The sequence below is a fragment of the Thamnophis elegans genome, chromosome Z (genome assembly GCF_009769535.1).
Source record: "Thamnophis elegans isolate rThaEle1 chromosome Z, rThaEle1.pri, whole genome shotgun sequence".
NCBI classification, from domain to species: Eukaryota; Metazoa; Chordata; class Lepidosauria; order Squamata; family Colubridae; genus Thamnophis; species Thamnophis elegans.
Window position 1 is genome coordinate 15,435,127 of NC_045558.1, and position 25,512 is coordinate 15,460,638.

The window sequence follows — 25,512 nt, forward strand, 5'->3', positions numbered from 1 at the left end:
GACACAACCATTTATACCAAGCTGGAGAAGCTCTTGTGTGTATTGTATCTCTTATCTGTGGGAGTCTGGGTTGCTGCCAACGTCTTGTCTGTGAGTAATTACTGTGAATAAAGTGTGGCTAACAGTAAGCTTGTGTCGGTGTTACTCAACAAATAGAGGGGGGTCAGAACACATATATACATACATACAGTATTTTTCAGACTATAAGACATGCTGCAGTATAAGATGCACCAAGATTTCAAAGAGGTAAACAAGGGGGGGAAAGTTTTTGCCCTACCTGGCCCCTAGGAATACTCTGCAGGCTGCCCAAACCCTCTGCATGTCCCATTTTTTGCAAATACATACATACTGTATATACATGTATACATACTGTACTTTTCAGAGTATGACACACTTTTCCTCTGCTAAAAGAGGTGAAATGTTGGTGTGTCTTATACACCTAATATGGCCATTTTTGGCCTCCCAAAACCCTGTGCTGTGCATCCATTTTTGCTAAAAACGGACTCATTTTTCACAAAAATAGGGTACGAAGAAGGTTTAGGAAGCCTTCAGAGAGCTCCTGGGAGCTGGAGAGAACAAAAATGGCATTCCTGGGGGGTTTGGGAGGCTAAAAACAGGCACGTTTTTCACAAAAATGGGAAGCACAGAGGACTTGGGAGCCTTGCAGAGTATTCCTGGGGGCTAGACAGAGCAAGAACCGGATGTGCGGAGGCCAAACATGATTTTTTTCTCTTTGAAATCTTACACTCCAGTGCATCTTATAGCCTGATAAACTAGAGAGCCTATTTGGTGTAGGGGTGAAGGTGCTGACTAGGAAACTGTTAGTTCTAGTCTGAACTTAAGCATGAAAGATGGTTGGGTGACTTTGGGCAATTTATCCTCTCTCAGCCCAACTTACCTCACAGGGTTGTTGTTGGAAAATAGGAGGAGAAAGAGATATTAGGTGTGTTTAGCATTTTGTATTACGTATAAATAATAAAGACAAGATTTTAAAAAGATTTTTTAAAAGGAAATAATCATTTGTTCATATTTAACAAAACAATTTTTACTACTGTACGTTAGAGGCCAGCAATTAAATATGAAGTCTAACTCGATAATGGAAAAGATGAAGTTGAAATCTGTTTCCTAGTACAGAAGTATGCAGGGAGGGGCAATTGGTCAGGCTTCTCCCAGGAGGATGGATTGGAACCAATTCAATTCTGTTAAATAAAGTTAATTATAGAAAAGTTTAAACCCAGAATTCCACAGGGTATCAAATGAAAGTTCTGCTTACTGTATGAAATATAATAAAGTGAAACTTTGGGGGTAGGAAATAAGATTCCATCTGTTCTTTGCATTGAAATATTTTGCCATATGAGAACTAACATTCACATAGCTCAAATTTTGCTGAATTGCAGCTTACAAAGGTTTCCGTAGATATATTGAATGGAATTTTGGAAAGTTAGTGTTCATCCGATCTGGAATATCATAGCAGACGTGGTATTCATCTGGTTTTAACTGGTTCTGGTGAACCAGTAGCAGACATTCTGAGTAGTTCAGAGAACCAGCAAATACCACCTCTGGCTGGCCCCGACCCCATCGATTTGCTGCCTCCCGAGTCCCAGCTGATCGGCTGTGTCTTCTTTTGTTGCCCTGCACAGGAGAATGGAGCTGGTTAGTGGTGGGGGGGAGGGAATGGGGATTTTGCAGTATCCTTCCCCTGCCACGCCCACCAAGCCACACCCACTGACATACCACACCCATCAAGTCATACCCACAGAACCAGTAGTAAAAAATTTTTGAATCCCATCACTGATCATAGGCCACCTCTCCTTGAGCATTGCTGATAAAACCACATTCCACTGGAGAAATTCAGAATTGCCTATATTTTGTGGGAAAGTAGTTGAGTCCTCTAAGCCTGGTCATTAATCAAACAAGAAGAAAAACTTGATCAATATCACAATACAATATTTTATTTATTAGTTTAATATAATATAATATTATAACATTAATCTTAATCAATATTTTCCTTTTTTGATCTAACAGCCTTTTATCTTTCTACAATCAATCTCAATACTATGAAAAATACTGTTTTTTTTCCCCTCCTATCTAGGATACTGGAGCCAGGATGAAAATTGGAGTAATAATTATTCTCCAATTTTGCATGTGCCCCTTAATGTCTTTCTTTATTTTAATGCATCCAAAATGTAATGCTCTCCAAAAAAATAATAATAAAAGCAGAAGAAAGTCTGTTGCATGATTTTGAGACACACCAACTATAATGTAAACCTAAAACAAACTTTAACAATCGAAGAAAAAAAGAAATGTCTGCAATCCACTCCTAAGAAATTCCCCGTTCTGCCTATATAAGTGATTTCCCATTTTATATCATTTCACGGCTCACTGCAGCATCAGCTGTCCACAAAGGCATGAAAATGTTGCATGTTCTTTATTTATTTTTTAATACCTCAAGACTAAATCTAATTTCTGGTATAAATAAGAAAGCATACTCAACCTTATGAAATTCTGCAATCTTTCTTTAGTAAGAAATAAATCAGTCAGTGGTGTTAGAAAGTTTCTTTGTTGAGGTAGGAGGAAGGAGGCCCATTAAAAATCTGGAACACCTCAATTGAATCCACTACATTGTTGCTCCTAACATTCTCCTCACTTGAACGCTCACGGCCAACATTGGCAGAACTTTGAGAAAAAACTAATTTTGCTTCTGGTAGAATTGAAAATTCTCAATGAGGGCAAGGCGGGCAACCACAACACCATTTTATCAGTACTTGTAAATCAAGCCACGGATGTTCTACAACTTTGCAAATGAGACACTTCCCTCCAAGAGGCTAACAGTGTGCCCTTTGGTTCTTGTCTTGAATAACCTTTGTTACGTCATTACTGCCTTGAATCTGCCAACCAGCCAAAGATAGAAAATGTGAAGAAAGTAGAAACAAATAAGATTTGGAATTGTGATTTCCTGGTACTTTGAAATCTCATGTCCTTGTCATTTTTTTTGTATATTGAGGGCGGATGGAAGACGCAGGAGCCAGGATTCAAAAAGACAAGACGTTTATTGAATACAAAGAACAGATGACAGCGATTCAAACCCACAGGAACCGCGCCAAGGTATTTATAGGGAATTTGTAACTGTTAGAACCAATCAGGAGCCGAGTACTGTCCAGCAACTGCTGACGCAGTACCTCGGCCAATCAGGGGGTGTTAGCTGGCTAGCAACAGGCTATGCTGCGTCCCAGCCAATAAGGGCGCAGCATAGGCTGTTGCTGGCCCTTTAGAATATTTTAGAGTATTCTACAATTTTGTATATGTCTTTTGTTGAGTTGATTTAGATAAGTGTTAACCATGCCATATAATTGGGCCCTAACTATATTATAATAGTGTATTTCTATGATTTACACATGTGAAAGGGGTTGTTTTTATTAGACTGTGATGGTGAGTCTATGGCACACATGCCAGAAGTGGCATGTAGTGCCCACTTTGTGGGCATGCGAGCCATCATTCCAGTTCAGCTTTGCTGTGCATGCACAAATGCCTCCCACTAGCTTGTGTTTGGGTCTCTGCTGCACATTTTCAGAGGGAAGAGCATGCATGGGGGGCATGCATGCATGCCTAGAGGAGCAGGGGACCTGGGGGTATGCATGGGGGAAGGGCGAATGCAGGGGATGAGGCAATGGGGGGGAATGCACATGTACAGGGCGAGAGAGCATGCAGGGGGCATACATGCATTGAATTTGGGGGATTTGGGTGCACATGCATTCATAGACACATGCTTTAGACATTCGTCCAGAAAAGGTTAACCACCACTGGTATAAGGTCTCCAGTTTCAGCTAGGGCTAGAAGGCCTCTAAGGTACCCCCCTATCCCATTATTCTATGTTCTGTGTTCTGTCCTAGTTTAAAATTCCCAAATTTCTGACATCAATTGGTCATTGTAGAGTTCTAACGAAGAATTCACATTGAAAATCAAGAAATCCTTCCATCCTATCATCTTCATGTAATCATAATTTAGGTAGAGAAAGGTCTAGAGGTTTATTACTCTATTAATTTTTTTAAGATACAAACTTATATAAAGTAAGGAAGAAAAAAAGAAAAGAAATAAATGTAAGAAATGAAAAAAGAAAAAAAATAGAAAAGAAGCAGAACCAAAAAAGTGACCCCTCCAATCTTCTTTATAGCAATTATAAGAACAATTATAAATACAATAAACACAAGTATAATTATAATTTTACCTTTTTCTGTAAAGCCACAACATGCCTCTTTTATTTCTATTATCTATCTTGCTAATCGTCAAAACCATAAATCATAGTTCATTTTTTCTGTTTCATATAAAAAGTTTATAAAAAGCATAGATATTGTTCTTTCTCTGATCAAATAAATCAATTTATCCATCTCAAAAATGTCTACCATCTTCACCAACTATTCCTCTAGTATAGGTAGAGCTAAAGTTTCCCATCTTTGTGCATACAATAATCTTTTTTTTATAATTATCATAAACATAGGCTGACATTAGATGACGTTTTTCCAATTGCCTATCAGTCCTAAAATAAAGACCTTTGCCCTCAATTGTATATTAGTATTTAAAATACTTGGAATGAGTCTACATATTTGAATCCAAAACTTTGTAGCTTTTTTCAGTCCACCAAGCATGGCTAAATATTTCGTCGTGATATTTGCATTTACAACATGAATTTGAAGTGCCTTTATACCTTCTAGACAATTTATCTGGTGATATGTACCAAGAGTACTTAATTTTATTTTTTTAAAAATCTTTTTAACATTGTACCATGGTGTAAATTTCAATCCTTTCAACCAAAGTGTTCCTTCTGTTTGTTATAACAAAACATTTTAGCGTACTTTATGATTCATTCTTTCATTCATTCTTCTGTAAAAGTGTATATATTTTAACAATTGCATCTTCACATTTGTACATCATTCCATTTCAAACTCAGTCTTACAATCTTCAAAATTCTTTTATCTACTAGACATTTTTCTAATAACTGTAAGTAAGAATATCATTGGCAACTATGTCCTTCTCAGTTCTTCTCTTGATTTAATTTACTATTGCCCTTGGCAAAATGTTAGTATCTTACCATGAACCCTCATGGGTTAATGGTTAGAATGCAGTAATGCATTTCACAGTCAGGAGTTTGATCCTGACCAACTCACAGCTGATTCAGCCTTCCTTTCTTCCAACGTTAGTAATGAGGACCCAGATTGTTGGGAGCAATATATTGACATTTGTAAACCACTTAGAGCAGGCTGTACAAAGCAGTATATAAGTCTAAGTACTAGTGCTAAGTGCTATAACTTATCCATTCGTGTTTACCTATTACATCCTGTCTTGCTAAAAGTCACAAAGGCTAGGGTCTATTCCATATTCTCAATGTGGCATGTCTAATACAATGATTTTTAAAATCCACTTTAAACTCTGATATCCATCCAAATCTCAGTCCATGACCTTCTAACTCCCAAAGCCTTCTACTTTTCAGTAGTCTCTACTCTTTCCTCTAAACGAAACAGCAAGTTGCAAAATACAGTTTCTAATTAGGTAAACTGAATCCCCCTCTTTCCTTTGCATCTTATAACAAACACCTTTATATTTAATTTACCCATGTCACACAAATTTAGATGCATCTTTCTTCCACTGTTTAAGCGGTGCATCACTTGTCAAAACAGATATTGTCTGAAATAAAAGCATCATTGTAGGCAAGATACTGGCTTTTATCATAGAAATTCTCCCCAGCAATGACAGTTGTAGCTTCTCCCATCTCAACATGTCATTTTTAACTTCATTCCATGTTTTAACATTGCTATTTTCAAACAGTTATCACAGTGATAACCAGATGCTTAATTTTCTTCCCTGCCTTAAAACCCCTTTTAGTAATCAATTCCATTTGATCTTCTCTTTTCATGTTTTTGTTAACTTCTTTGTCTTGTATTTGTTGATCTTAAAACCTGCTAATGAATCAAATTCTTTTAATTTGTTAATTAATGTTTTAGTTCCCTTAAATATTTATTTTCTTACAATAACTTTCTTAATACCTTTTAATCTGCTTCAGATAAGGTGCTAGCATGAGATTTTTTCTAAATTCACTCATCAGTCTCAAAGCAATATTCTCATTGCCAGTTTTGTAATCGCAACATCTAAACAGAGTTTGATAAGCCTGGATAAATTAACCAAAATTGGGTAAAAATGGATAATAACAAACAAACCTATTAGTGATATCACAAAGCAAATGACTGAGGGTCAGCAACCTGCGGCTGTGGAGCTGCATGCGACTCTTTCATCCCTCTGCTGTGGCTCCCTGTCACCAGTTGGCTCCACAATTGATAGGACTTTTGGTTAGGACCGGTAGAGGAAAAATTACAGCACGCTAGGAGCAGACTCTATGGTGGGGAAAATAGACTTCTGGTTGGCAGAGGAAAAAGGATGCCACGCTAGGAGGAGACTCTATGGTGGAGAGAACCAGACTTCCAGTCAGCTCCAGAATTGAATGGAGGGGCTTCTGGTTAGGACCTTTGTGGCTCTTTGAGTGTTTAAGGTTGCCGACCTCTGGCTTAGGTCAGGCAGGCAGTGCAAAATGTTATTTGAAGGAAAGGAAGATCTTTTGGAGATTATTGTTCTAACCTAGGCTTCCCCAAAAAGCATGAAGCAGAGTCCTGGTCCCAACATAAACCCTTTTATTTTCAGTGGAAGAGGCCAATCACCTTCCACCTGTGACTTTATTTCCAAATTGATCCTGATTTCTGAATTGTTCTTTTCTTCTGGAAACTCTGTGCATGCACACACTGGGAATAGACTCTAGCTGTTCCTCTGCCTCATTCTAGCTCCATAACTGCCTGATTACTACCAGAAGGCCTCAGCCCCATCTCTGCCTCTGACACAGAGTGCTCATTTGAGCCTTCCCCAACCTCCAGGTTTGGCACATGCTCCTCCCCAACCTCCTCACTGTCTGACTCTGCTACCAGCACTGGTAGCCATTGGTAGGGTGGCCAGACATCCTGCATTTGGCGGGACAGCCACGCCTTTTCATAATTTTTCTTGCATCTCGGGGCATTCACAAAATATCCCGCTTTAATTTTGGCGCCTTCTCGCTCGCTCCCCGACCATCCGCTGCCGCTCGCATGGGCGGGGTACTGTAGCAAGTGAGCGAGCGGATGGGCAGGGAGCGAATGAGCCGCTCATTCGTTCCTCTGCCCATCCGCTGCCGCTCTCATGGGCTGGGTGTAGTGAGTGAGTGGGCAGATGGGCGGGGAGCGAGTGAGCCGCTCATTCGTTCCCCTGCCCATCCGCTGCCACTCTCATGGGCTGGGTGTAGTGAGTGAGTGGGCAGATGGGCGGGGAGCGAGTGAGCCGCTCATTCGTTCCCCTGCCCATCTGCTGCCGCTCGCATGGGCGGGGTACTGTAGCAAGTGAGCGAGCGGATGGGCAGGGAGCGAATGAGCCGCTCATTCGTTCCTCTGCCCATCCGCTGCCGCTCTCATGGGCTGGGTGTAGTGAGTGAGTGGGCAGATGGGCGGGGAGCGAGTGAGCCGCTCATTCGTTCCTCTGCCCATCCGCTGCCGCTCTCATGGGCTGGGTGTAGTGAGTGAGTGGGCAGATGGGCGGGGAGCGAGTGAGCCGCTCATTCGTTCCCCTGCCCATCCGCTGCCACTCTCATGGGCTGGGTGTAGCAAGTGAGCGGGCGGATGGGCGGGGAGCGAGTGAGCCGCTCATTCATTCCCCCGCCCATCCGCTGCCGCTCGCATGGGCGGGGTGTAGCAAGTGAGCGGGTGGATGGGTCGGGGAGCAGCTCGCCTTTCCAGCCCCACTTCCACCCAGACAAGCCATGGGAAAGCCTCCACCTCTCCGAAAAGAGCCACCTGTGTGTGTGGCCCTCGGCGGGGTCTGGAAGCAGAGCCTTTCCCCAAAGCATCCCTCGCGCACTTCAGGGGCCAGCGGGCAAGGCGAGTGCAGCGACCGGAGACTCCCCCGCAGGACCATTGTTCCCAAGGGAAGAAAACACCGTGCAGCACTTTTTAACTCCCGCGCAGCCGCAGTGATTTGTTGTGATGAGCACGGGGCGACTGGACTGACGGTAAGTCCCCGCCACCACCGGACTAACTGCTGCTGCCTCCTCCTCCTCCTCTAACAGCACTGCCGGATTTGCTGCCCGGCGCTGCGGCTGAGGTGAAGCCGCCAAAGCTTCCGCCGTGCTTTTGAGGAGGCTTGAGGCCACGGGAGACAGTAGGAAGGTTGCGGAGGGACGGGAGCAGGAAAAAAGGCCCGATGGCTCCTCAAAAGCATGGTGGCAGAGGAGGGGGCAGGGCAGGGGTAACGCGGTGCCCAGCTCAGGTGCTCCGAGCGGAGGGGGAGGAAGCACCGCTGCTGCCATGGGCGAGAGCTTTGGCGGCTTCACCTCAGTGCCAGGCGGCAAAAATTTTAATCAAGAACACCCCTGCCCCTCCCTGCCCCGCCCCGCCCTCCAATGGTGTCCCGCTTTACCAATTTTAAAATCTGGTCACTTTAGCCATTGGCAGGTCACAACAATTATCTTGTGAGCAATTGATGATGAATATCCTGTGCTAACTGGGGAGACTGTCACACAATTATTGCTGTTTCCAAGAACCTACATGTGGGAAGTAAGATGTTCCACTTTTGTCTTCATAAAGGATGCAAAGTGAAAGTGAACCGCCCAAAAACATCTTGGAATTAGATTTTGTTAAGATTTGTCTGGATATTTGAAATTGTAAGGCCTCACTATTCATATAGTGGAAATTAGGGAGCATAACAGTGATGGCTTTTGAAGATATGATAGATAGATAGATAGATAGATAGATAGATAGATAGATAGATAGATAGATAGATAGATAGATAGATAGATAGATAGATAGATAGACAGACAGACAAACAGACAGACAGACAGACAGACAGACAGACAGACAGACAGACAGACAGACAGATAGGCAGATAGATAGGCAGTCAGGCAGGCAGGCAGACAGACAGACAGACAGACCAAAGTAAATATCAAAAGACTTAATTCTCATTCCCCTTCCTTCCTTCCTTCCTTCCTTCCTTCCTCCCTTTCTCCCTTCCTCCTTCCCTTCTCAATAATTGATTATTCCTGAGCATCTGTCATTTCGAGTATGTATATATGTATGTATGTATGTATTGTATACACACACACAAACAAATACTATTCTAGTATTATATTAATTTATTAATTTATTATTTGATTATTTTCTTCAATTAGTTTTATTATATATATATATATATATGATGTCTTTATATTCCTGCAAGCTGCCTTGAGTTGTCATGTGAGAATAGGTAGCAATATAATTTTTTTGAATAAATGAACAAACAAACAACAAATAAATAAATTTAGACAAAATTTAGATCAAAAAAAGGCCCATTGGTTTGTACAATGCTTTGTATTTTTGTATTTAAAAAATGGTAAATATTAGAATCATGATGGAGATCACTTTTTTCACCTTTCAGTCTGAAAAAGAGATCTTCACAACCTCTTTTAGCATGTTGTTAGTGGCAGAATTCTGGACTGGAATTTGGAGTTCAAGTTGAAGCTTCTGTATGACTAATAATAGCAGTAATAGCAGTAGACTTATATACCGCTTCATAGGGCTTTCAGCCCTCTCTTCCCCAACCTTATTTACTTCACAGCATTGTTGCTGAGGTTAAAATAAGGGATGATCTGCTTAGAAGAAGCTCCTTAGACCTTTTAGAGGAAGGGAAAAATAAAACTGTACTAAACAAGTTACCATAGGAAAATAACTTAAAATATGCCTTCTGAAGCTTCTGACAAAGACCCAGTGATGTGATTCAGCCGGGGGAACCAGTTGTTAAATTAACTCTGCCCCATCACTATCAAAGTGGACCTTAGGCACTGCGCTGCACTGCAATGGAGAAATGGGCAATGGAGTGGCTGGCACATGGGAAGAAAAAATGCCATTTTCCCTCTTTTTTCTCCTGTTCCTCCTTTTTTATGCTGGTTGTTCTGTTTCCTATTTCTCCATTGCAGCATAGTACCTAGGATCCACTTTAATAGCTGGGCGGTGGGGGAGTGTAATTTAATAACTGATTTGCCCAGGGTCAGGTTGACCGTCGTGGGAGGTTCATCCCACATTGTGGCGGAGCTCGAGGATGGGGATGGGCCACACCTCCCATGACAACTCACCTGACCATGGTTGTTAAATAAATGGTTGAATCCTGCCACTGCAAAGAGCTATTGTGTGATGATAATAATATGCTACATTCCCAAATTCAAAAAATAAACCACAATCTATACCAGTGATGGTAAACCTTTTTGGCACTGAGTACCCAAATTGGAATGTGTGTGCATGCGCACCAGAGTGCCGGAAACCCAAAGACCAGCCAGCCAGTGTGCATGTGCGTGCCGGCCAGCTGGTCTTTGAATTTCCAGCATGCAGCTGATCTTTGCAGGTGCCAGAGCCCTGGAATCCCAAAGACCAGATGGCCAGTGTGCACATGCCTGTTTTTTTGGCCATTTGGGGGCGCCATTTTCAGGCTGTTTTTCGGTGCTCTGGCAGCCGCAAAGACCAGCTGGTGACGGCATGTGTGCCCACAGAGAGGGCCCTGCATGCTACATCTGGCATGCGTGCCATAGATTTGCTATCACAGGTCTATACTATTGAAAACTGATAAAATGAACCATAGAGGGTGAACATTAAAACTCAAGAAAAGCCTCTTTCTGGTAAAACCTGCTTGTATTCAGCAAAGAATTGGTTTATCCAGCACATAAAATAGAAAGCAAGTAACAGGCAGTCCTTGACCTATAACTCACAATTGAGTCCAAAATTTTTATTGCTGAGTAAGATATTTGTCAAGTAAAATTTGCCCAATCTTATGACCTTTCTTGCCAGCGTTATCAAATTAATCACTATAGTTGTTAGATTAGTAACATAATTGGCTTCCCCACTGACTTTGCTTGTTAGAAGACCGCAATCACATGATACCAAGACACTGCAACCATAAAAAATATGAATCAGTTGCCAAGCATCTGAATTTTGATCACGGTACTGCAAGGTGTGAAAAAGGGTCATAATTCACTTTTTTCAAAGCCATTATAACTTCAAACAATCACTAAATGAAGTGTTGTTAGCCGAGGACTACCTGTATTCAGGTCTCTTGCTTGACCTTTGTGATGATAATGTTCATCCATCATGTTCGAAGAGGGCTTTGACACTTAATGGGTTGTGGGCTGTCCACGGTGTGTCTGCAGATGGCTGGCAACATTGGGCAGATTTCTCCTTAGTTCTTAGTTGCTTCTCTCCTTGATTAGTTTCCACGCTTTGCTTCTTGTTCTACCCTCAGGTGCCTTGGAGAATAGTTTGATTTCCTCTTCTTTGTGGCAACCCCTTAGATTGGAACACTGCTATCATGTCTCCCCTAGTCCTTCATTAAACTAGACATACCCAGTTCCTGCAACTGTTCTTCATATGTTTTAGCCTACAGTCCCCTAGTCATCTTTGTTGCTCTTCTCTGCACTCTTTCTAGAGTCTCAGCATCTTTTTTTTACATCATGGCACTCAATGCTCATAAATTGAGCACTGAGGGACTTAAATGAGAACTTTGCATTAATTCAATAGTAATGATACCTATTCAAAACAGGAACTAGAATCAGACTTTAAAAATTATTCATAAAAATACTGGATTTAATCTCTAGAACATATTCTTTATAGTACGAGTGCATAAAATAAGGACAGCATATACCTTTTTAAAAAAAAACTTTTTACATTGGCTTGATGTTTTATTTAATGAAATAACCATACCATTATCTTTTCTTCAGACGACTTTTTAATTCATACTTTCAACATTTACTATTTTCTCTTCCTATGTACAGCTGAAATTTCTTGGATTTTCATATGTTCCACTGGAACTCTTCAACAAATTTAGCCTCCCAGAATTTATAAATAGTTCTATTTAGTCATCAAGCACATATTAAGGTAGGGCACACCCTGAAATTACTTATTTCAATTTTTTTTACAAAGATGAGATAGTTGAAATCAGGAATTTATTCTTTGTTTATGTAACAAGGTAGTAACCCTTGTCAAATTCAGGTCTTCACATGTTCAGATTTTAAATAAATCTAAACAGATTCAGAAGATGATACTACCTAGAATGTTTCAATAATAATTGCCTCGATTTATTTTCAACAAGGCAAAGATCTATATTTTTGTTTAGAGGGCTTTATTTAAGCAAAATTATAATCACACTTTTGCAAGTTATAAAAAGAGAAAAGTGAGCTTCTATACACAAAAACTAGGATTTTCAATGTTTGGACTATGGGATATAATGCTCAACATTCCCTGTTTTGAATTAACATGGGATGTCATGTGATGACAGTGATGTTGGGTGACTTTTCTGTGGGATAACCTTGATGTTGCATGACCTAAGGGGGGAAAAATCATTACCCACATGTACTCATGTGTCTTGTTGTGTCAGCTTATGTCACAGTTTTTATCAAGTGCGTTCTGACATTTCTACAAGAACTTTGGCATCAGTACCTTAAATCATCAGGTCTGTGTGAGGCAGCTTTGATTTGTCTTGAGCATTTTGTGCTGCACAAGAAATACATTTTTCCTTGCCAAGACCTCAAATCTCATCACCTCAACTGGCACTTGCAGTAACCAGAAGAGGCTTAATGCAAGTGCCAATCAAAGTATTTAGAGCAGATAAAGTGAAGCAACACAGCTGGCCCACTTTGCTCATGGAAGTGAGGGAACCACTTGCTTTAGGAAGAAACTTGAAGGACATGCTTTGCTTAAGCTTCACTGAAACTTCAGAGATATGCACAGTCCTACTACTTATGTTAAAATATTGTAATTGTTACAGCTTCATTTATGCTAAGTGAAATGTACAAGCTCCAGAAAGGAAGTAATTTTTCCTACTGTTCAGGCAGGATTTGTAACTGCTCCTCAAATATCTAAAAATCTGTCAAAGAGCAAAAAGACTTGTCCTCTGCTGCTTCAAAGAATATCATAAAATGTAATGTTGCAAAGTACATTGGAAAGCATCCAGCCTATCATACTTATCGGTGCAGAAATCCATTGCTGCTGAATTCCTGCAGCATCTCTGACAGATGCCATCCAACGTCTGTTAAAAAAAAAAAAGACAAACCACAAGCAAGGGAGAATCCATTACTTGACAAGGCTGACTTTCATTGTTGAAGACTCTTATTATTAGGTTGTTTTTTTTCCCTGATGAGCAACCAAAATCTACTTTCTTCTAGTTTAAACCAGTTATTTCTCATCTTGCCTTCTGGTAACACAATAGAACTTATTCTTCTCCTTCAAGTATCTCTTCTCCACTCCAAATATATCCAATGTCTCTAAACAATCTTCATGAGTATTTCTTTCCAGGCATTTTTCAATTTGACTGCCTCAAATGGGTACAATTCTTTATTTTTCTTCCCTGCAATTCAAGTGGTAAAATGTAATGTGAAAATAAACAAAAGGATACTTCATATTGGCTTCTGACATACTCCTGGCTATCATCTATTAGATTATCAATAATCTCATGAGAAGCAGAGTCTCTAAGGATTATCAATAGTTTCTTGAGAAGCAGAGTCTCCTGAGAAATCAAAAGCTCAAGCAACATAAAGAAAACCATGCAGATGTCATTTGATGTAACTTTCAGAAGATACAGGCTAAAGTTAAAACAAGTGTGAAAATAACATATGCCCTGCAGAATGAGCCCAATTGAGTTTTACGGGGCTGCTATCTGTATTTATGGAGTTGAACAGAATAACTGTGGTTTGGTCTGCTCAAAAACTAAATAATACAAATCATGAGTTATTCCTAACCCAGAGGTGGGTTTCAGGCTGTACCGGTTGAAAGAACTTGGTGTGCCTTCCCGTACCGGGGCTTCCAGGGGCCCAGAACCAGAATGGTCCCTCCCCTGGCCTGCCCCTTCCCCCCTGCCTGCCCACCAGCAGAAGCCTTCCAGGAGGTTTTGGCTGGCACATGTGTGGAGGGAGGGCAGGAAATCCATGCAGAGGTAGGAAATCGCATGGATTCCCCACATTGGAAACGAGGTGGCTGTCAGAGGAGAGAGCAGCATGTGTCTGTTGGCTTGTCCAATGAATCCTCCCCTCCTGTTAATTCTTCTGTTTGAACAAGCCATGTGGAGCACACTCTCTTGCTTTGACAGCTGTCTTGTTTCCAATTGGGGGGAAGAAGAAATCCATCTTTTCCATACCGATCCATGGATCCTCCCCCCAATTGAAAATGAGGCAGCTGTGAAAGACAAGGCAGTGCACCCTGCATGGCTGTTCAAGCAGCAAAAGAAGGAACAGGAGAGGAGTTCCACACAGGGCTTTTTAAACAGCCAAACTCTCCTCCTGTAATTTTTCTGTTTGAACACACCACATGGGGCGCCCTGGGTTTTTTTTTTCTAAAGGGTTAGGGGTGCAAGGGTCTTGTAACTTGACAGCTTTAAGACTTGCACACTTCAATGCCAGAGTTCCTGAGCCAACATGACTGGAGGAGGAATTCTGGGAGTTGAAGTCCATAAGTCTTAAAGCTGTCAGGTTTGAACACCCCTGGGGTTTATTTTTCTAAAGGGCTAGGGGTGAAAGGTGTAACTTGACAGCTTTAAGACTTGTGTGCTTCAAATGCCAGAGTTTCTGAGCCAACATTTTGGTTGCTAAGCAAGAGTGTTGTTAAGTGAGTTTCAACATATTTTACAAGTTGGCCACGCCCACCCAGTCACATGGCCAGCAAGCCATTCCCACCCGGTCACATGGCCAGCAAGCCACTCCCACAAAGCAGGCCACACCTACAGAAGAGGTTCTAAAAAATTTTGAAACCCACCACTGACTGTAGCCTAGGCTGGCAGAACCATCCTGTGACGCTCAGATGTTCATCTGCAATTTTTATCCTCCCACATCCTTGGTCAATTTAGGTGCTACTATTATGAACTGGAATTCAGCATCTGAAGTACAAAATGTTGCCCATCTTCCACCTAAACTAATGCACTAAGATAGCTTGTAAACATTAGCATCTAATTAATGAAATTGTTGAAATAAAACATATAATGATTTTATCATCTTGGTAGAGCCACAGACAACCCTACTCAGAAATCTGATAGAATATTTCTAGACTAATACATTTCATTAAAAGCCATAAACTGACATGAAAATGTATGCCTTTTAATCAAATGTGTTAGTCTGAAAAGATTGTACCAGACACTGAATTTTGGCTAAAATACAGTTTTCTTCCTAAAGATATGCAATTTTGTCCAAGACAGGGCAAGGATCTTTTTTTTTCATGGTTTTCTAATTTCTTTCAATTTGTATCTACTTGAGAAATTATAATAATATATGAGTCCCATTTAAATAATTCTTCCCATCCTAAGTTGGATGTCAACTCCCAGCATCTGACACTACGAATTGAAATTCTCTGTTCATAAGATTGTGGGAATTAGAAATATTTATTAAGTATAATAGTTGACTCCTTAATGGATAAAGATACAGGAAGATGTTATGTAAATGGACAGCTTCAAGCTGCTCCTTATCAGTGAAGACATCAATTAGTTTTCTAATTCATAGAATGACAGTACTAAAGCAAATAACAAAGGCTCTTTTTATATGTTCTTTGGAGATGTATTGGTATTAAAAGAGAAATAGTTCAGTTACTGGGATTCTCATCACTCCATTTTTTTTTCTCAATTAATCTTGCTAAAGAGATTCTGTGACAATTGTGCTTCAAAAACAATTAGTTTTAGGCAAATGATTTTTCATTGGGTATGTTATTGCAAAATCAAATCCTCTAGTTAATAAGCAATGTTGCTTTCTTCTCTGCCCATTTATTCTGCGGACCATTTTAAAATCCTTAAAAATTTCAGTACTAATCACTGAGAATTTTTATTATGAGTAAAGAGATTTCAGCACACTGAATTTTTTTAAAAGCATGGGGCTAGTTTATAAGCTAAGATCTCATCCTGCCCGCTAAACATGCCAGATGATGAAGAGTAAACTTAGACTGACACTTAGAGAAATCCAATAATCCAACTGGACTTTGATTTTAGAAGGTAGAGATGTGCTCACCAGTGAACAGAAGGAAAATACCGTTTCAGCTCAGAAATTGGTTAAGGGATTGGGGGAGAAAAACCACACTAGAAATGACATTTTCATGAGCTCGAATTGATGTGATGAGTTTGGGTCAGACGAAATGTGTCTCACTGTATGTTTTTAGCATGAAGCTGACATTTCTCTGATGCTGCTGCAAATTTAAAGTGACAACCTCTTATTTTTCACAGGAAAGACTGTGAGAGTTCCCAGGTAAGCAGTGGCCTCAGCTGGTGAATAGCAAATAGAAATGCTTGCATTCGGCTAATGTTCTGAATTGGTGAACATGGCGGTTTGATTAGTTACAAAACTGCTGATGACCTTTAGAAGCAGTGATGATTTCATGATGATTACCAGTGCCCTCAATAATCAGATGCTTTCTGATTATTGAGGGCATTAGTAATAAGTTCTAAAAGTGATAATAATAACATGCTGCTTCATGATGCAGCATTGCTATTTTTTTCACTGGAGCAGGATAGTGTTCAATGAGTGTCTGGAAATTTCTGTTACGGGCCCATAGTGCTAATTGCTAATATTCCTGATAAAGGGAATAAATTTTTGTTCAAATTCTTAGGTGGCCTCATATAACTTTTTTCTCTGTCTTTTTCATTGCAACTAAAAAAAATCTTATTGCTTGGGAGGAAAGCTATGGCAAACCTAGATGGCATACTAAAAAGCAGAAACCTCACCTTGACGACAAAGATTCATATAGTCAAAGCTTTGGTTTTCCCAGGAGTAATGTATGGCTGTGAGAGATGGGCCATAAGGAAGGCTGAGCACCAAAAGATTTGATGCCTTTGAACTATGATGCTGCAGAAGAGTCCTGTGAGTCCCTTGAACTGCAAGGCTATCAAACCGATCAGTCCTGGAGGAGATTAACCCTGACTGCGTTTAGAAGGCCAGATCCTGAAGATGAAACTCAAAAGCTTTGGCTACTTAATGAGAAGGAAGGACTCACTGGAGAAGAGCTTAATGCGGGGAAAAATTGAGGGCAAAAGAAGAAATGGATGACATAGAATGATGTGGCTGGATGGAGTCACTGAAGCAGTCAGTGTGAACTTAAATATACTCCAGAGGATGGTAGAGACCAGGAAGATCTGGAGGAACATTGTCCGTGGGGTCGTGATAGGTCAGACACAACTTCACAACAACAAAGGACTTATGGACTTCAACTCCCAAAATTCCCAAAATTCCTGAGCCAACTAGTGTTGTTTAGTGCAAACTTGGCATGGCTGCTTCAGGAATTCTGGGAGATGAAGTTCACAAGTCCTAAAAGGGCCAGACTTTCCCCACCTCATGCTTTTGAATTATGGCACTGGAAAAGACTCTTGAAAGTCCCTTAGACTGCCAGGATATGAAATCAATGAATCCTAAAGGAATTCAACCCTGATTGTTCTTTGGAAGGACAGATACAGATAATCAAATATCAAATGAGAAGAGAGGACTCATTGGAAAAGACCCTGATGTTGGGAAAGATGGAATGCAAAAGGAGAAGGGGGCGGCAGAGGATGAGATGGCTAGACAGTGTCTTTGATGTAATAAACATGAATTTGGGCATATTCTGGGAGGACAGGGGACCTAGCATGCCATGGTCAGTGGGTTGACAAAGAGTTGGACATGACTTATTGCCACAGCAACAACTCATTGCAACTGTTATTTTATGCAACACCATGCTCCTGGCCTTTCAGAAATGGCTGAACATCCAGCTCAGCCATGTCGCTTGGGATTCTTAGAACACCATGTAGTCATGAGCTGGATAGCACCATGAAGAGCCTTCCTTGGCTTCTTAATTAACTATTAATGTTCAATATAACTATGAATTACGGTGGAACAGTGGTTAGAATGTAGTATTGCAGCTATTTCTGTTGATAGACTGCAATTTGGCAGGCTCACCAGGCTCAAGGTTGACTCAGCCTTCCATCCTTCCAAGGTGGGTAAAATGAGGACCCAGATTGTTTGGAGCAATATGCTGACTCGGTAATCCACTATTCAGGACTATGAAGCACTATGAAGCTGTATATAAGTCTAAGTTCTATGGCTATTGCTATGCAAATTTGCTTTTATACAAATTTTATGTATAGTTTTGTTTTGTTTTAACATGTTACTTTTGCATTGCCCATAGTTACTCTGTGAGGGAGCAGGACAGATTCTAAAATTGATAAATAAATAAAGGCAGATAGTATTCTACAGTTTTGAAAAGAAACAAGAAAGCAGTTTCTTGCTTTGAGAAACTTTGTCTCTACTAGTTTTGATTGCAGTGAGTTTTCTGGTATTTCCCCAGATCAATAGTTCAGTTACATTGAAACACTTCAGCTGTAAACTAAGGCAGCATCCATTGACTTCAGCAGGCCTCAAAAGATACTCAATTTGTCATTGAATTCAGTGAAGCAGAAAGATAGAGAGAGAGAGAGAGAGACACAGAGAGAGAAAACCTACTAGTGCACTGATTTTAACCTGTACAGTTTGTTTCCTTGATATGGTAAGAAAGAAAGAAAAATGTTTGTAACTCAGAAAATGGAATTTCACAAAACAATCTATATGAGGCATTTATTTTACAGCTACATTAAACAGTTTGACAAAGAAGGTGAGCTGATTTATTTTCAGTGCCACTAAAGGGCAGATCTAATGAGCAGATATTGCAGGGAATCTATTTTGGCTAAATACTAAGCTTTAAAAAAAATTAAATACAGCTAAGTAATAGTATTTATGGCCATCTGCTATCCAAGATCACATTGCTCATCTGGAAAGTAATCTGATTAGTCCTGCCAGTTTTTATTTTGTTTTTATTTTGTTGGTCATCTGTGGCTTTTATGAAGAAAGTGGTAACAATGCAGCAGTTGACAGTTTCTGGTATGATTGTATCTGCATTCCTGTAAGTATTTCATTTCTAAAGCATTTCTCCTGGTTACAAACATCCATGAGAGGGCAGTCAACCCCCTGGTTCCTTTATAGAATAGAATAGAATGGAATGGAATGGAATGGAATGGAATGGAATGGAATGGAATGGAACAGAACAGGACCGGACGGAATGTAAATGTAAATGAAATTGAATTGAATTCTTTATTGGCCAAGTGTGGCTGGACACCCAAGGAGTTTGTCTTTGGTGCACATGCTCTCAGTGTACATAAAGAAAAAAATAAAATATATTCATCAAGAATTATTAGATACAACATTTAGAGATAGTAATAGGTTACTAATAAGCAATCAAATTGTACTAGGAGACAAATAAAACAATAGAAATTCTAAAGATACAGTAAGCAACATGGTTACAGTTATAAGTGGGAAGAGAAAGGTACTAGGAAGGATGAGAAGAATAATAGTAATACAGTCTTAGTAAATAATTTAACAGTGTTGTGGGAATTAGTTGTTTAGCTGAGTGACACCATTTGGGAAAAAACTGTTCCTTTTTTCATGCCTCTTGAAGGCCTCTTTGATCAAGATTGCTGGGGGGGAGGGGAAACCAAAGAGAGATTATTACTATTTGAGGAGGGGAAAGAGATGCAAACTGCTGTGTGTGCCCTAAAATGGGTAAAATGGATTTTGTTCCATACTCAGCCCTGGTTGCAAATGGGCTGTGACATCCGTAATTTTGTATTTCACAACCCTAAAATTGGTGAGTGTGAATCTTGACCTCTGAAAGTTTGCCCACCCATGAATTAGGTTCATGATGGCAAACCAGAGGTGGGTTCCCACCAGTTCGCACCTGTTCGGTAGAGCCGGTTCGTCAAATCTACCGAACTGGTTAGAAGAGGTTCCACCAGTGGACCTGGAAAACAGGCCACACCTATAGAAGAGGTTCCAAAAATTTTTTAAACCCACCACTGGTCCTTGGATATGCTTATTCTACACTATCATGCTCATATTTATAAAACTCAGTGCCTCTGTGAAAGGTAAGGATGACTACTGTGTTTGTGGTGCAATCAGAACATTGCGTGTGTTGAAGTTGTTTTAACGCAAACCAAAGATGCCTTTTAAAAAACAAGTTTACATCGTATTCTTATGCATGCCAGTGCTGTGTGTGAGGTAATTTAAGGTGATTCTGACAAGTGTTGTTGGCATCTTCATATCCGGTCACATGGGCAGCAAACCATTGCCACCCAGTCACATGGGCACATGGGTGGCAAGCCACTCCTACAAAGGAGGCCACACCCACAGAGTAGGTTCAAACAATTTTTGAAACTCACCACTGTGGCAAACCTATGGAAAGCAGAGCCCTCTCTGTGGACATGCGAGCTGTTGCCCAAGCTCAGCTCCAAATCTGCATGTGTGCATGCTTCCCACAGGCCAGCTGATTTTTGGGTCTCTGCCGTGCATGCAGAAGAAGCATGCACATGTGTGGGAGGGGGGGTCATGTGCACATGTGCAAGGGATGGGGGCTGCGCTGAAGCCCAGTTTTGGTTCACAGGAGGCTGCAGGAAGGCCTACTAGGCCCAAAGCGGAGCACAGGGAGGTGCGGCATGCATGCATAGGGGGTAGGCCATGCAGGGGGTGTTGCATAAGCATTGCATTATGACTTGCTTTCTGCATTATGCAGGGGTGTCGCATGCACATTGCATTATGGGTAGCTTATTACTATTGCTTTTGGCACGTGACGACAAAAAGGTTAGCCGTCACTGATTTAGATTAGATGAGCAGTCCCGGAAAGAAAAACTAGGAGCTTCCATTATAGAAATAATCAGGAACTAAACATGCAAAATGGTAATTGGTAGAAAGACATCTTTGTGCTTGATTGAACGAAGTCAGGAGCTTTGAATCAATGGCTAACTTCGGAAGTTGTGAGGAGGTCAGGGTAGATTGAAATTCAGATAATGGTAGGAATTTGTTCCTTCTTTTAAAAAAGTGGGAGGATTTGCCTAGACTGATGATGAAGTTACGTTAAGAAGATATTTCAATATTCACTATGGAGATGTGATTCAAAGGCAATTCAGTCAAATATTTGAATGACATTTCCTTTCTGAACTGAATGGGAAATCCAAATTGAATAACAAAATTGGGTGTCTCCAATTTAGATGATTTGAATTATTTCTCATTGTCAAGTTAGGAGCTGCTTCTCTCCTTTATTTTCAGAAGTTGAAACTGAATCACCTCAGCAATGAACTGCAGAAAAGGGAGGGAATTGAACAGTTTATCCAAATTAAGTCAGATTGCAAACCATAACGGAATCACCTATTCATAAAGGATTCTGCCTAATTAACTGAGATCTAGATGCTAGCAGTCGTATGGAACCATGAACGATGCTATTAGACTCCCACACACCAAGAACAGCCATAATTTTGGATTGTCTGTGGGGATTCTCAGTCATCCAGGTCAGGGGTGGGTTCCAGCTGCCATTACTACCAGTTCAGCACCTGAAAGATTTTGCTCCATGCGCATGTGCATTTGCACTTAAAACGATCTGCACATGCGCACAACATTAAAAAAAGTTACATTTTTCCAATGAAGATTGTTCTATACATGTGCAGAACAGAAAATCAAGATGGCGCACCTGAGGAGAGAACCAGTATGGTCACTACTGGAGTTACTACTTAGTCAGCCGAACCGGACTAAATAGGTAGGAACCCACCTCTGATCCAGGTCATGATTGTCCCAAAGATGCTTCTTCAAAAGGCAACTGGGCTTTGTTTTTCCCTGAAGATGTATCGCTTCTTGTGCAAGAAGCTTTCCATCATCAAGAAAGGAAAGCATCATCAAGGAAAAATGAAATCCAGTTGCCTTTTTGAAAAAAAAGCACCTTTGGGACAATCATTCGGGGTTGCTTCTTCATAGCGGATGGTAAGGAGGCTGATTGGTGGAGTTCCCCTTCATGAGATTCTTGGCATGTTTGAGTGACATCTCAGCATATGAATCACGTTGCTAGAGCTTTAGCATGTATAGCTGTAAGAGATAAGTATCCCACCTGAGCTGGGATAGTGATATTCAGTTTCTTGCTCATAAGCAGACCAGCATATATACCAGTGATGGGGAACCTTTTCAGCAGTGAATGTCAAAAAGGGATGCACACTCTCTTCTGGGCTGCAAACAGAAAGAGGAGCTGCCCAGCTGGCACGCACATGCCAGAAAATGAACTTCCGGTTTCCAGTGTGCTTGCCAGCAAGTCTTCCGTTTACTGCTGCATATGTGCAAGCACCAATCAGCTGGCCGGCGTGCATGCTCACACCGGAAAACAGAAGACCAGCTGTTCCAGTTTCCGGCACAGCTGCATTCACAAAGGCCAGCTGATCATTGCATGCACATGTGTGCTAGAAACCCAGAAGAGGAATGGGTGATGTTTCGTGTACCAGGTGACATGGATCCACATGCCACAGATGCCATCGGTTTGCCATCACGTTTATATAGTCTTATATTAGAAGGCTTTACTCATATTCATGCTCAGTTTGTGGGAATCAATATAATTTGAGCTGTCTAGCTTGTTATGAGAGGGACACATATATTGATCCCTCTAGAGATATGAGTGTTTGAATAGAGCCAAAATGGTTCTTTTGTAAAAGTTAATATATTCCCCGAGTCAAAAAAATATTGTCTCCTCTATTAGCTCTTCTGTTGCAGCTCCAGAATTAAATTTTTAACATCCTACATCCAAACAGGGAGGGTATGAAATAAATGTGAAGTAATGCTGTAGTACTGGATTGTTGTACTGGGTAAGTTGGAAGAGTTGAAAACTAAGATGTCCACTGGCACTAATATAATTTTACAAATCAAATTAACTTAATATAAGATTAAATAGAGCAAGGTACTTTTGTTGAGAAATCTTGTGACTTTCCAGCAGACATTGCAACAGAGATGTTCCCTGTTGATTTAAGGGCTCTCTACTTAAGGATTTTCCCAGATTTTCATGTTCTCAGAGAGTAGGATTTTGAGTGGTGGAGTAGATAACTTCCAGCTCAGCTGGGTATAAGTGAGAACATTTTGGAATGTGAGTATTGTAGAGGGATTTTGGGAGGGTAGAGAATGGTGGTGGGGTAACCTGTTTTCCATTTACAGAAAGCCTTATTCCACCCTTCTTCCTCTTACCTGAATATGGAGCTTTCTAGTAGATTTCATGGCAACAATCAACTGACTAGATTTGAATCAGTGGAACAATTGCCTCCAGAACATGGGTGGGCATCAAAAATTTCAGCAACCGGTTCTCTGCCTGGTTGCTGGGTGGGTGTGGGCATGGCCTAGTCAGCTTCCTGCACCATGGCGGTGGGACTGTTTCACCTTTCCCAGTCTCTGGAGACTCTCCTTGAGCTCCTGGGAGGGCAAAAGCCACTTTCCCCAGGCTCCAGAGACCCACCAGAGGCCGGAAATGGGCATTTCTCACCTTCCAGAACTTCCAGGAGGTCCATTTTTCCTCCTCCCTGAGCCTCTGAACACTTACCTCACATCCAAAATGGCCAATGTGGAGACTCCTGGGTGGGGCGGAGTGGGCGGGGAAGGGATAGGACCAGCCAGGAGTGGAATTTGGAGGCTTTCTGAACCAGCCATAAGTTTAGCTACAGGTTCAGGGAACCAGGGAAAACCCACTCCTGCTCCAGAAGTTGTGAGTGCTCCAGCACTTTTTAAGAAATTGAACAACCATTTGCCTGAAATGGCACAAAGTTTCCTGCCTGAGTAGAAGGTTGGATAGGGGACCTCCAATTTTATTCTGTTAAATTAGCTTTTGTCCAGATCCTAGCTGCCTTTTTTGCAGTTCCACCATGGCAAAGTGTTTGGTCTTTAGTTTGACAAAAGTTCCCCTGACTTTTCTAAAGTATTTGAGAACAAACTAGCAATTAAGGTCCATGGCAACTGAGTGCCTCTTCTGCCCTCTCCCCAATGCAAGAAGTGATGAATAATTCCTTCATCTGTACATGTGTTTGTGTTGCAGCAGAACTGTTGTGCAGCTCTACCAAACTGGAGTCTTTGGGTCAAACCTGTTGCCTTTGTCTTCCCTCAGAAGATGTAGGTGGACAGTTTGAGTCAGGCATTTGCCATAATAAACTTTTTTTCTGTAAAAAAATATAGAGATTGACCTCTACCCTCCCACACATACTAATAAATTAGCAGGTTGTCAAAGGAAAAAAACTCAAAGAGAGTATTAAGGTTTCAGTCAACAGCATCATTCAAAATGTGTTATTAAATGAATCATATTTTTAAAAAAATCAAAAGGAAAAAAATAGCAAATAGTGCTTATTTTTAAACATAGGGTTAGTCAGCATACTGTTGGAAGACATATCCATCTGGTTCAGTTCCAATCCAGGAGATAAGCACTGGAAACAAAATGGAGGCTGGAGGCTGATTGAAAAGAAGGTCCATCCATTGGTGAACAGAACCACTAGGGTTTGTGGTTCTAGTACAGCTGATAAAATGGAGTTGAGAGTGGCAGGCTATTATACCTTCTTTGTATTTGAGCTTCCTGTTTCTGTCCAAGAACATGTCTTTAATATTCTATTTGCTGTTGCCAGATTCCTATGGGGTCATGGAGGAGTTATGGAGGGGTCATAGCTGGCCCTATGGGCAAAAGAGGAAATGCAAATCCTAGGTGCTTGTTTGAGGTAATCTAATCAGCTTTTGGTTTATTGTTTATCTGAGCTCTCAGGGGAAGTTTTGTGAAAGGAGAATTCCAATAGCAAACAAAGGGAACAACACTAGCAAAATTTCTTACTTTAAGATCAGAAGTTTATTGTTTCTAATAATTTGGAACTATGAATATATGTAAAAGATATAATAGCAATAATGCACAGCATTAACATATTAATGCAGAGGGCCAAAGAGATATAGCAAGTCCTACAAAGACTGCTATAAATCAAAGAGCTCCGAGCCAATCTTGAACTCTATCCTTTATACTGTTCTTCTAACCACATACATGATTTCCCAAGTTCACTAACTGTCACTATCCGCGAACACCTGTGTAACATTACTTTCAATTCCTCATTTCCAACAGTTCTTCCTGTTTTAAATGAATCCATACAAGAGCATATTATGCAAAAACGGTAGTTAGCAACGGTTCAGCAGGATTACAAATATTTCTGGTAAATTTCAAAATCATCCTAGCTGAAAACTTTGGTTAATATCTCTTTCTTCTGGAGCCTTCTATTATCCATAGGACTTATTGAATCTAATAGATCAATATGGTTTATTTCTTGATTCTCACAGCTCTGGGGCAGTGGTGAAATTCATTTTTCTTTCTACCAGTTCTGTAGGTGTGGATTGGTGGGCATGGGAGAGGAAGGATACTGCAAAATATCCATTCCCACCCCGTTCTGGAACCAGCCACAGGTGGTACTTGCCAGTTTTCCAAACTACTCAAAATCTCCTCTACCGGTTCTCCAGGACCTATGAGAACCTACTGAATTTCACCCCTCTCTGGGGTCACACAATGAAGGAGCTTGTGTTCTGAAAGAGTGTTGGGCAATTCCTATTGTGTCTTAATGGCTTCCATCCTGTTTTGTATCTTGGGAGAAGGGCTG